This window comes from Corapipo altera, unplaced genomic scaffold, assembly GCF_003945725.1.
Source record: "Corapipo altera isolate COAL_440 unplaced genomic scaffold, ASM394572v1 54, whole genome shotgun sequence".
In the NCBI taxonomy this organism is placed as follows: domain Eukaryota; kingdom Metazoa; phylum Chordata; class Aves; order Passeriformes; family Pipridae; genus Corapipo; species Corapipo altera.
In genome coordinates, this window is record NW_020884902.1 from 2,292,697 (window position 1) to 2,304,761 (window position 12,065).

At 37.8% G+C, this 12,065-nt stretch overlaps 1 long non-coding RNA gene across 4 annotated transcripts in view; it reads right to left on the bottom strand.

Annotated features, from left to right (window-relative positions):
- The window catches only part of LOC113950657, a 209,808-nt gene that overhangs the window by 90,755 nt on the left and 106,988 nt on the right, over positions 1–12,065 (bottom strand). For all 4 annotated transcript variants that reach the window (XR_003528843.1, XR_003528840.1, XR_003528841.1 and 1 more), the window contains one exon: positions 7,299–7,390. This is a non-coding gene — a long non-coding RNA (uncharacterized LOC113950657). The remainder of the gene's footprint in view (positions 1–7,298; positions 7,391–12,065) is intronic.

Below are 12,065 nucleotides of genomic sequence, written 5' to 3' on the forward strand. Positions count from 1 at the left end.
ACTCAAACTGAGGGTTAATATGACATATTTTAGCTCACAACAGGTAAAATATCATTTACAAAGACAACTATGATGGTCAAGCAACCAAGGTTAAATTAACTTGTTCTGAAGCCACAACTGAACTGCATATCCTGCTTTTCTAAGGTTAGAGTCAAACCTAAAATCACCTTATCCTACTCAGAGAATGTGCCTGGAGGCTTCTAGAAATCCTGCTATGGACTTCTCTTCAGTCTTAAGTACATAAATACATTCCAAAATCTGATTATAAAAGGCTGTCTGAAGCTGAGTATCCTCATATGAACTAACCTTGGTAACTTCCTCTTCCTCAAACACAGGACTAGTTATCACTAGTTATATACCAGTAGAGAGTAAATCATCATCATGGCTAGTAGAGAGTAAATAATTAACTAGTTATATACTAATTATTATTTAAAAAAATCTGCTTTTCACTTCCAAAGCCAAACCTTTAAGAATCCTAAGAAATTTCCAGACACTATTTTCTCTAATACTTATATCACCTTGAGGCTGTATTTTCAAAGCAAAAACATGACGCTCCTTGTACGTGTCACTTGAACAGTTTTAGAAAGTCAGCCCCCAAACCCTCTGTAGGAACAGTTTCACACCTTTGCCATTATGCTGGTTGGATATATCATAGCTTAGGTAACTGTACTAAAAGGATCTCGGTTTGCTACACAGATACTTTGAGGCAGGCAAATAACAACGGTTTTATGGTAATTAGAACACTTTACAGAAAGAGGCTTAAACAGTTCAACTTGTTTAGTTTATAAGGAAAAAATGAATGATGCCCAGAACAGGGTATATAAAGCACATTTGCAGGAAGAAAACCCACAGCATGAAGCCTCCATAGTGTAGAAAAAGAAAGAGTGGTGAATGAAGGAAAGCTAAAATAAGCACAGAGGGATAATTAGCCATTGCAACAGTTTATCAGAAGCAATGGCAGATTCCCATCTGTCAAAACCTAAAAGTCTCTTGGAATTCTTTGATTCTGGCAACAAAACTGGTGTATACAATTCCAGTAACTCAAAGAGGTAAAATGGGTGAAATATTGTGGCAGCAGCTGACTTGTTTATCAGAGAGGGTCTTCTGGCCTAAAAATTCACACTGCAGCCCTCCACGCAAACTGCAAAAATGTTAAACCTTTACAGAATAAAATTCATGGGGAAAACGGTTCACAGAGAAACATATTCCTAAACTCAAGCCTCCCACAATTCTGGTTTGCCTTGAGCAAGAGCAATGGATGAGCCTAAGGTATTTTACAGTTTATATTTATGCTTAAAAAAATGTGCAAATAATAAGAGTAATCAAACAAAAACATGCTTTGTCCACAATCAAGAAAATGTAATGCTGCTGTCTGAAGGAAGGAACTCTGATGTAGGGTTTTCATCTCGTTTGCTGTTCACAGAGGAACTGAGAAGTAAAACATGCAAACATCATAACCTTAGTCTGCAACAGAAAACCTTCTGGCAAAAGATCAAAGAAGATGGAACATAAAAGCTCCAGATAAGGCTTAAAACTATAAAGCTTGAACCAAAAGAGTGAGAATTCACAAGTCTGTTTGTAGAAGAAATATCTCTAATAACTAGCATTGCCTCCATGGAAACAAGGCCTTGAAGCTGGGTTGGACCCAGGGAGTGACAAAGGACAGAAGATAGTCAAGGTGCTGCAACTGTCTTTAGTACCTGAATAAAGCATTTTGATGTGCTTTCCATTCTAATCACTAAACAGCCTTGCACAGAAATCAGACAACTTGTCAATAACAAAGGAAAGAAAGAAATATTTAAAAGAAACCCTTAAATTTAATTTATTAAAAAAAATATGAAGAACACTGAACGTTCTAAAAGTTATTAGAGAGTCAGACACAGGCCAGCATGTCACAAAGAAAGGCTGCAGGATAGGAATTGTCCCCCACATGCCCAAATGCTCCAAAGTGATCTCCTTCTAAACGAAACCTGAGCTTGCACAGCTCTGCCCCTGCACAGACATCTGCCATCAGCAGCTGTCCCCTCATAACTCACCCAAACAACCCAATTTTCTGGTCAGCAGGAGCTGCTCTGATCACAGGATCATATCTGGGCAAAGGACTCTGGTGCCTGAGCTCTAGCTGTTATACATAATATTTACTAAGTTTCAGCGTGATCATACCTTAAAATATTTTTCTTTTCTTGAAGAAGGTGTTTTAACCGCTTTCTACTCTAAAACAGGTAATAAATTCATTCTGTTCCTTTATTCTTTTCCACGGTTTTCCTGGCATGGGTAATTTTTTTAAACAACGGAGATGATAATTTCATTTATTATGGTGATAAAACCAGTACCTGTTTACTGCTAATGAATCAGAAAATTCTACAACTCCTATGCTAATAAGAAAAAGGAACTGGGAAAAAACCTTGACTAAAATCTTTTCTCACACTTTTAGTACACGTACTCCAACTCTTAATTTATACTACCCTGATCCTGCAATTTTCCCTTACCCATAAGCCAATGTGTGAATTAATCATCCCTAAAACAAATACCTTTTACTTCAAATTATGGAAATAAATCTTTAAAATTTCATGCTGATGTGAATTTAAATTAGAGAGTATTTATAGATGAAGTCTTAATGATTTTCTTTATTCACTCATTCAATTTGTTTTTAAGCAAAAATTCCCAGCTTGCTGGCTTCCCTTTTCCCTAGGTACTTAGACTGCAAGGGTACAGCCCTGTGCTTGTGACACTGCTGTTGCCTCTGGGAGGAAAATGCAATACTCTAGACATTATGTTATGATTTTTCTGCCTTATTAATCAAGAGAACTTGCAGTAAAAGAGCAATTAACTTTTTTTAGCACAAAGAAAAAGAAAACTAAATTAGGAAGTCAAACAACAAGACATAAGCAGATTACAACTTTCATGGAAGATATACAGCCCAATCTTCTTATATGACCAAACTCCAGATGGATGAGTTAACTGTTGGAGGGGCTCAGGCAGAGGGAAGCAAATAAGTCTTGCCCTGTGACTGGTATGAGATATTAGTGCTCCTTTCACCCTCTCTCATCCTCTTCACAGCACTGCTGCTCCCCTTTGAAACCCTGTGCTTCCTTGAATGAAGGAGGAAGTGGAGAAGGGAAGCAATAATTCCCTGGGATACAGCAATAACTTTGAACCATGAGCTTTAAGGTGGAACCCATTTATCCACTGTATTGAAGCTACTCCACAACGAAGGCTTTGTGAGAGGTGAACAAAGTTCCATGGACAAATAATATGGCAAATCACACTTGATCAGCAAGTCCAGTGTCCCATCATCAAACTGGTGGTGCAGCTCACAGTCCACAGATCATTTGCTCTGTTTCTCATGAACCCCAGAATTAGTACTTTCAGCTCCCTCACCACAAACCTCAACATCCCTGTCTGCCATGTATCAGACCCTTATTTACTCTTTGGTATATCTCTTACTTAAATCAGGGATCCATACGTAACAGTAACAGCTCCCTTTATGCTAACACAGACTAGAAAGTTTTTCCAGGGATTCAGCAGAAAAACAAGTTTCACATTAGCAGTTTTTTCAGATGTTATCTGAAGCATGCTCTGAATCTGTGAAAAAATGTTTGACTTGCATGTGGAAAGAAAAAGTGCTACAACAATGCATTTTCTATTGCAAATTTCTCATACTCAATGAACCAGCAAAATGCCTTTTCTGGCAGTCTGCATACTTAGATGAGATATATTTGGTAACAAGGGCCAACATATCTTCCACTATAAACTCTAATCAATTTAATTGACTAAGCCCTTATTGGCTAGGCAGAGTATTTGAATGTGGTACAAGGGCAACAAAGTGCTTTAATTGCTTTAACCACAGACTGGGTAGAGAGATGGAAATGGTGGTTCTAGAGAGCAGCACACTCACCAGTCAGGATCATATGAAAAGGGGGAAAAAAGTCTTTTCGTGTCCCATGCTGTAAAATCACCTATTGCTGGATCTGCTGGGTTCAACCCCCCTCAAAGGCAAAACAGCACCCACAGCTGTTAGAGCGAGCTGACCACTTCAACAGCAAGAATGCTCTGGCAACACGCAGCTGGAAGGGAAGAATCCAGAGCAGCATTTGGAGGAAGCGGCTCTAATAAACAATACTGGTCAGAGGTTTGCTTTCCAAACTTCAGAAAAAAATGAATGTCTGGCTGATCCAGTCAGTTTAGTTGTATTATCTTGGCACCAGTCTGTTGTTAGCTTGCCAGCAATAAGTGAATAGTCCATTTCACATGTACTGCCAGCAATCAAAAAAATCAACTGATAGATACATCCTCTTTTAGTTCTGGTGCTGTTACTGCATTAGCTCTCAGCAATCTGTTGATCCTGTTAATAGAAGCTGGGATCATTTCATAGTAATACTGTTTTGGCTTCTTGCTAAACTTTAAAAAAAAAAAAAAAAAAAAAGGAAGGATTTAGAAGTCTGACATCAATTATTCAACAAAATTACGGCTGATGGCTGACCTGAACAAGATAGATTTTTTAATTAGTGAATCAGGTTTCTGAGATCACATCTTTCATTTAATTCAGAGTTTAGAAGAATAAAATCCTATTGAAAGTTCCACTTAGGTTACGCTGGTTAAAAAGTTGAGGAAAACATCAATGACATTTCTAGGCAGATTTCACTGGGCTTTATCAAACATGCTCTTCATAAATAGTTGACTAATTTAAAACCAGAAAGTGTACTACTCCCTAGAAACTGAGCATGCTTTTTCCTCCATGCCATTCCTAATCCCCCTGGCAGTGCAAATCAAAATACTGGCATAAAAAACAATGCAGAAGAGAAGGATGGCTCTGCATTCCTTCTCCTACCTTGTGTCTCTATTTTATGTTTTGAGAGATCTGTATACACTGATCCCTCTGTGTCTATGCAGATTCTTATTGTTGTTTCCATTAATATTAAAAGCACAGACACAATTCAGCTGATGCATATTCCCAGATTCATAAACAGAACTGAGAGTGTTTTGATCAAAATACTGTTCTTGAAGCTTCCCTGTAAAGACCAGAAATTTAGTAGTCCAGATTAACAATTCTCTTTTCAGTATGAAAGGGTGTCACGGCAAGCTAGGTGGTATTCTTTTACAGAAATTCAAAGTGTAGTTTATAAAATAAAATTATGTGTCTATAGAGTTATTTAAATTGGAGTTTTTGTTCCATAGAAAAATTATGCTGAAGAACAAATCTCCCAAGGACCACACACTTTCCAAAGTACCAGCATCCTCCAAATCCCCCATCTGCTAAACTGAACAGACTTCAGCTTAGTATTCATTTTAATTTCTGCACAATGCCTGTCATTCAGACACTTGAAGTTACACAAAATTCTGTGATTAGTAGATATGAAGGAAATAAATTTTTATTCCATCATAAAAAAAGCTTTCTTATATTTAGTTTTGAAGCTGTTGCTTGAGTATAATTTTAGGGTTTTACTTTCTTCCAATTTTAATTCTGTATCAATGGAGAGCAGTCAATTTCTTTTTTTGTTATTACTAACTCAATGTCAGCTGATTTTGCACTGATAGAAGAGTAAACAAAAGTTGGCATAAAATTTAAATACAGAAGTTCATTTAAGAATTGGTCCTGAAATTTTGCTGTTATTTATATTTATAAATTGGATCAGATCAGTCCCAATCTACACGTACTTATATGAGGGTAAAAAGCATATTAAACCAGTGATTTCAATACTACTCACTTTTATTTTTACATTAAACTTACTATTATTTTTATTTCTTATTTCTTATTTCTTTTCTTAGTATGATAGTGATAGAAACTGAGAAGAGTTTGTGAAACCCCTATAGTGAGTTATTTTTTGCTCAGTGCAAATTGAAAGGGCTGTAGCACTCTATAACACCAAAAGGAAAATGTGGATAACTCCCCTCTGCTTTTCCTTACAGACTTAATATATTCTCTAGCTCAATTGTGATATTTTATTTAAATATTCAGATCCAACATATTGAAAGATTTGGATGGACAGCTCACTGTTCTCAGTCAGTGGAATGAGAGCAGCCATGAGGGGAAGGACTTGGGAGGTGCTGGTGGAGGAGAAGCTCAACACAACCCATCCTTGTGCACTCACAGCCCAGAAACTGTCCTGGGCTGCATCCCAAGCAGTGTGGGCAGCAGGAGGGAGGGGATTCTGCCCCTCTATGCTTCTCTTGTGAGACCCCACCTACAGGTGCTTCATCCAGCTCTGGGGTCCCCAGCATAAGAAGGAAGTGAACCTGTTGGAAAGAGCCCAGAGGAGGCCACGAAGATGATTCAAGGGCTGGAGCATCTCTGCCACCACATGTTCCTGGAGCTCTTTTGAAGACTCAGATTTCATCCCTATGACATCAGGTGGCTGAAATGTCACTCAAATCTCAGTTCTGTCTCTCCTATCCTCAGGGGAAAAGCTCTATGCTTGGGGAAGTACTTCCATAATTTCATGGCACACCAGAGCCTACTGCAGACTCTGTACTTTGAATACTATCCCACATTTTATACCAGGAGTTGTGAATGTCAAGTGGTGCAGGTGGAGCTAATAAAAGGTTGCAATACTGTCAGAAGTGCCATTATTTTTGTTGATTTGTCTGTTGTACAGCTACTCTAATCCAGGTTTCTGAAGGGATGAGGGGAAATCAATCAGCTTCCTGCTGCTCTGGAGCCAACAGTTTTGATATCCTATTTTCTCTGCTAGTGTTAGTGTAATATCCTCTGGGATACTGGCTCTGTTTTGAATCATGAATCAGTGTAGGAATACAAAAGTTTTTGCCACTGTTTATTTGTTTAAATACAATGCTGTCAAATCAAAATTTAAGCTTCAACTCAACTCATTCCCCAAATAATTCATGTGAGACACCACAACATATCCTGTGTTAGGTGTATTATATTCTCTGCCAGCCTCAGACTCCACCATCACAACTCCCATTGCTCTATGCCTAAATTACTCTCCCTGGGAAGTAGTCATGAGAGGGTGATAGAGAGAAAACATGGTCTGTCATCTTAATTCACGGTAAATTTCAAGTCTCTCTCATTTCTTGAAAAAATCGATAGAATAAAAACACCTACGATGTCAAAGTGACAGACGTGGGTACCTTTGCTGAGGGGGGAGGGGGGGCTGCCCTGCCCAAATCTGCTCCCACCTTCAGGGCAGCACGGACTGAGCTTATGTGTGCACTGCCCCAGTGAAGCTCTCTGGGGAACAGGGTTTGTCCCAGGGTACCCCTTTACATTTTCATAACTTGCCCTGATAACTTGCAGTTACCCTTCCAATTTTCCAACATTTGTCAGACTCAGTTTTCACCTGACAGAATTCTTCATGAGCCTGTACGGGCACATGGATTTGCATGCCTGGGGAACCAAGGGGTGCCAGCTGCTCCTGGTTTGCGTTCCTACCTGAGTAGAAAAAAAAAAAAAAAAAAAAAAAACAAAAAAACCCAAACAACAAACCACATTACTTCAAGATTAATGCTACAGCTAAGTCCAAGAACAGAGCCCAGTTTAGGACTGAATTTTAGATGTCTCAAACTGAAAAGCAGAACTCTGTCCAGCACCAGTAGCAAGTCTGTCTACACCTCAGAGTTCATTATAAAAGTGTAGCACAATGTGAATGACTTCATCACTTCTTTTTGCAAAGCAGAAAATAGCTGAAGATATCAACTATTCTGGCTGTTCTGTGCAGACTCAAACTGCTCCTCCTAAACTACCCAGGAAGGCAGCAAAAACCTGAACAATTACGTTTTATTGTGTTATCACTTTTACTGCCTAAATGTTCAACATAACCAGCCAACAGGTTTTGAATGTATCACTAAAAATAAGAACCCTTGCTTACCTAGGTACTATTTTGGCTTTCACTGACAATACAGTGTTCTCATTCCTTTAATATCTTATTCAAAATAATTCCCATAAATTTAAACTTTCCCTGGGAGAACACATGCAATAACTAAATCAGAATCAACACTTCAGATGAATCAGCATCTGTCACATCTTATCAGAACAAAAAAAAAGAAAAAAAAAAAAAGAAAGACCAGGCAAGGCTAAATAACTAAATAAAACAATAAACCAGACAATAAAATTCTGAGCAGACACCATCTGGAATATCGACTTCTATCCTTATATCCAAGTGCCTGATGCTCAACTAATTTCATGAATGGTTATAATCAAAACCTTTCAGAAAAGCAAAAAACTAACACCCAAACAACAGGATTGGACTACTGCTTTCAGTGACTGCTAACAAAACTAAAAATGGACAAACAATTAAGAAAATTTAAAAAAAAAAAAAAAAAGAAGTGGTCTGCGCTTTTAGGTAACACACCTGTGAAAGTGCTATATATAGGAATATTTTCTGCCATGCCATGAAATTCCATCAGCTCTCATTCATTTCCACTCAAAATGCTTGAACATTGGTGCATGTTTAGGGCAAATATGTATCATCTAAGCAATGAAAATATAATCCAGGCTGCTTGAACAAATTACTTGTTTTAATACAACATCAATTACATTTTCCTATTTGGTGTGAAGGTATCTCTGTACTGCCAGCTATTTACACATATAAAATTTTGGAAAGTGACTTTATAACTAGAAAAACAGTTATGCTGAAGAGCTACACACTGTTATGTAGTAGAAACAGATTTTTTTAATGTAGGTTTTAACTGCACAATAAAAGCATTAGAACCATCCTTCATATTTTGCATTTACTGTATAAACAGAATATTAAACTCAAGAAAGACATAGTCTAAAACTCTGACTTTCTCATAAAGTTTCACAAGCAGTAAAAAAAAGGCTTTCCATCTAAGAGACTGAATTGCACCACAGTGCAAGATTAAACAAACTTAACACAGCTTAAAAGTTGTGCCAGAAGTTCTGTACCCAAAGTGTATCTCTGCCAGATGGAGACACAAGTTTTGCACTGAGCTAATTACACCTTCAACTGTTCTGTCTTCCCCACAAAGGGGATTTCCATCCCAAGCACATCTCACAGGAGCCCCAAGAGGGCCCCTTGATCCCAGTGATTTGTCACCTCTCCTGGGTTGGAGCGAGTATGAGCCAATAGGCTGGAGATTACAGCTCCATTATCCCAACAGTCAGCTCTGAAGCTGCAAAGTCCATAATTTAGTCTTCAACAGGATCACCCAAGGGCTTTTCCATCCTGCTGATATATTCTAGTGCTTTTCTTGAAGACCTCACACTATTGGCCAATAGACTCCAGCTATTTATTTTCATCTTTATCATTGTAGCTGACAGAAGCATTTTGTTTTTTAAATCTGAAATATCTCTAAATCTTGAAAGAAGTGATTTAGAGCCGTCTGTGTAGGGACAAAACTAATGATAAAAATCACCTGAATAGAAACAGAAATGAATTGCTATAATAATAGGTGATCTATAACTACAACACATCAATAAGATTAAATAAACAGACTGTTATCTTAATGAATTTGTCCATATCAGCAAGTCCAGATTTTATCATATCTTTCTTGTAAACCACACTCATCAGTTTACACACATGAAGCAGCTATTGATCTCTCTGGGAAAATGTGCTTAGATAGCATTTTCAGAAATACAGAAAAAAAAAGAGGAATATAGCAGAGCTGTGAAAAGAGGTAACTGCTGCATTGCATTCCCTGCACAAGCACACTGGGTGTGTTTGAGTATTGCACTGCCATCAGAGTGAAGAAGCAAGCTGGAATGGCCTTCAGGCACAGAAAGAAAAATATTTCACCTAAAATTTGCATCATGTTCTTTCACATTAGTTTGGAATGCAGGGGTTGTAATGCACGAGGAGGGTGATGTTTAATTCCATTACAGTACCAGGAAGTACAGACAGATTATTTCAAAAAGGATCTTACTAGATTTTTCTTATATGAGTTAAAAACCACTAAATTATTCCCTAAAAAAAAAAAGAGTTGTTACAGTTGAAAACCAGAGGCTTTTCACTGTTTGAACAAACTGGAATCTAGAAGTCTCATGAGAATTTCAGTATCTCTCTTTTTCTACAAATATTGGTGGGGTCAAAAAATACAAAGGAGTTTATAAAAGTTTTCTGTGTTGCTCTAAACGTTGATACACTTTTTTTTCCAGTTTAATTTGTGGTGAAGTCCAAAACTTACTAGCTACTGAATAAAAAGGTAGGAAATGTGAGCTATATTCTAAACCCAAAAGCATATGCTAAAGCATAGAGACAGCTGGGTAAAGTCAACCCCCAGCCATGACTCAATTCAGAATCACACAGAAATCAGCTAAACACATGACTATTTATCCATTATTAATTTCATCAAAAATTTTGTCATCTGGAGCTAGAATTCAGCTCCATTTCCCCAACTTCTGGCAGGAAAAAACACAACTCTTCACATAAAAGAAGTTTCCTTCTCTTTGAGTTTCACTGTACACAGAACCAAGAGAGAATCTACATTAGCTGGCATCTTCATATCTTATTATGAAAACCAATCCAAATAAACACCAAGATTCAGAAAGCAGAAAGTCCTCAATGAGACTGTGCAGCACCTAACATGGTACTAAGAGGCCTTGGGCACTATGGTACTATGAGCTCTCGGTGCAAGGCAGGATTTTGATAAGAGGACTAAGCACCAATCCTGACCAGTTTAGGAGCAAGCCCCAAGAACATGCTTCACTCTTCTGGACACTGAGATATGCTTGGGAAAGCAGAGATTATATCTCCTCAGGTAGGATCAGGTACAGAGATCCACTGGAGAACATGGGAAACAGCAGGAGTGTTTGCTCATAAAGATGGTTGTAAACTGAAGGGAAGTCCTATAGCTGCAAACCATCAGTATTATCCTTATTTTTAATGCATCAAACGTTAACATAAGAATATCTCACCTTTCTAAAATTAAATTAGCTCATTAATAAAAAAAATTAAACAAACAACTATTGAGAAAGTTACTGAGTGGCCCTGCCAACAGCCTTTGTCCCTTCCAGGGTTAGTGGAGTTAGCTGTCCTATGCTGTGGGATATCACCTCTGCCTTATGATTATGAGGGCTTAACTCACAACCTGTGAAGGTACGAAAACAGGCTTCATCTGTACAGCTCCACATGCAGATGTGCTCTACCCCAAGTTTTAACTGCTAGTGAGAAGAGACAGAGGAACAAAAATGTAGCTGAAAATTTTGCCATGTACCTCTTTGCTTCTCCTTAGCATAAAGGAGTAACAAGGATTATTTAACTTGCTACTGAGTTTCCAGACCTTCTGGAGCATGCTGAGGTCCTGAAACCCTTCACTCTCACCACATCATTACCTTTGTTAACACTTAAATTAAATATTATTTCACACTGCATACATTAAGCCCCAAAATACACTAGGCTGAACTGAAGAGCAGAACTCTGTCCAGCACCAGTAGCAAGTCTGAGGTCTACACCTCAGATATCCACACCTGCAGAAAGCCATCTACACCCCTCCAACAGCTGAGTCTCTAATCCTCATGGGAAATTGTATCTCACCATTATGATTCTTATACATTAAAAGCTAAACTATGCAAATTTTCAGGGTTTGAAACATGTAATGTGTAGCTCCTGAAATGATGAGTCAATGAACACAACCTTAATATCTACCTATTGAGGCAGCTTAACATAAACACATACATATATTCACACAAAAATATACTAAAAAATTCAAATATTCACGTGTACTGATCTCCTTGGGTATTTTTTACACTCTTTAAATCAAATTAAGTTAAAAATCCCCAACATTCAAAGGGTATCTTTTCCTCTGAAACAGTGTACAAAATGCAGGTTCTGCACATCTTATCTCTGGAAGCCTGGAATATGCCTGAAACTCATAAGCAGCTCCCTGTTTCTCTCTACTCATGAAAGTTAGGGAGGAGAGCTGCATGCATACATGTATTTCATTGCATATCTATATCCAGAGACATGTATATAATTGTTTTATTAATTATTCTCAGCCAATAAGAGAAAAGATCCTTAAATTGAATTTCTTTCTGCTGTCATTATTGCTTATTAATGTACAATTATCTTACCACTGCCCATTGTTTTCTCAAGTCAAATTTTCATTAGAACAAAAAGGCATGTGTGAAAGAGTTCTTGAAGCACAGTCAG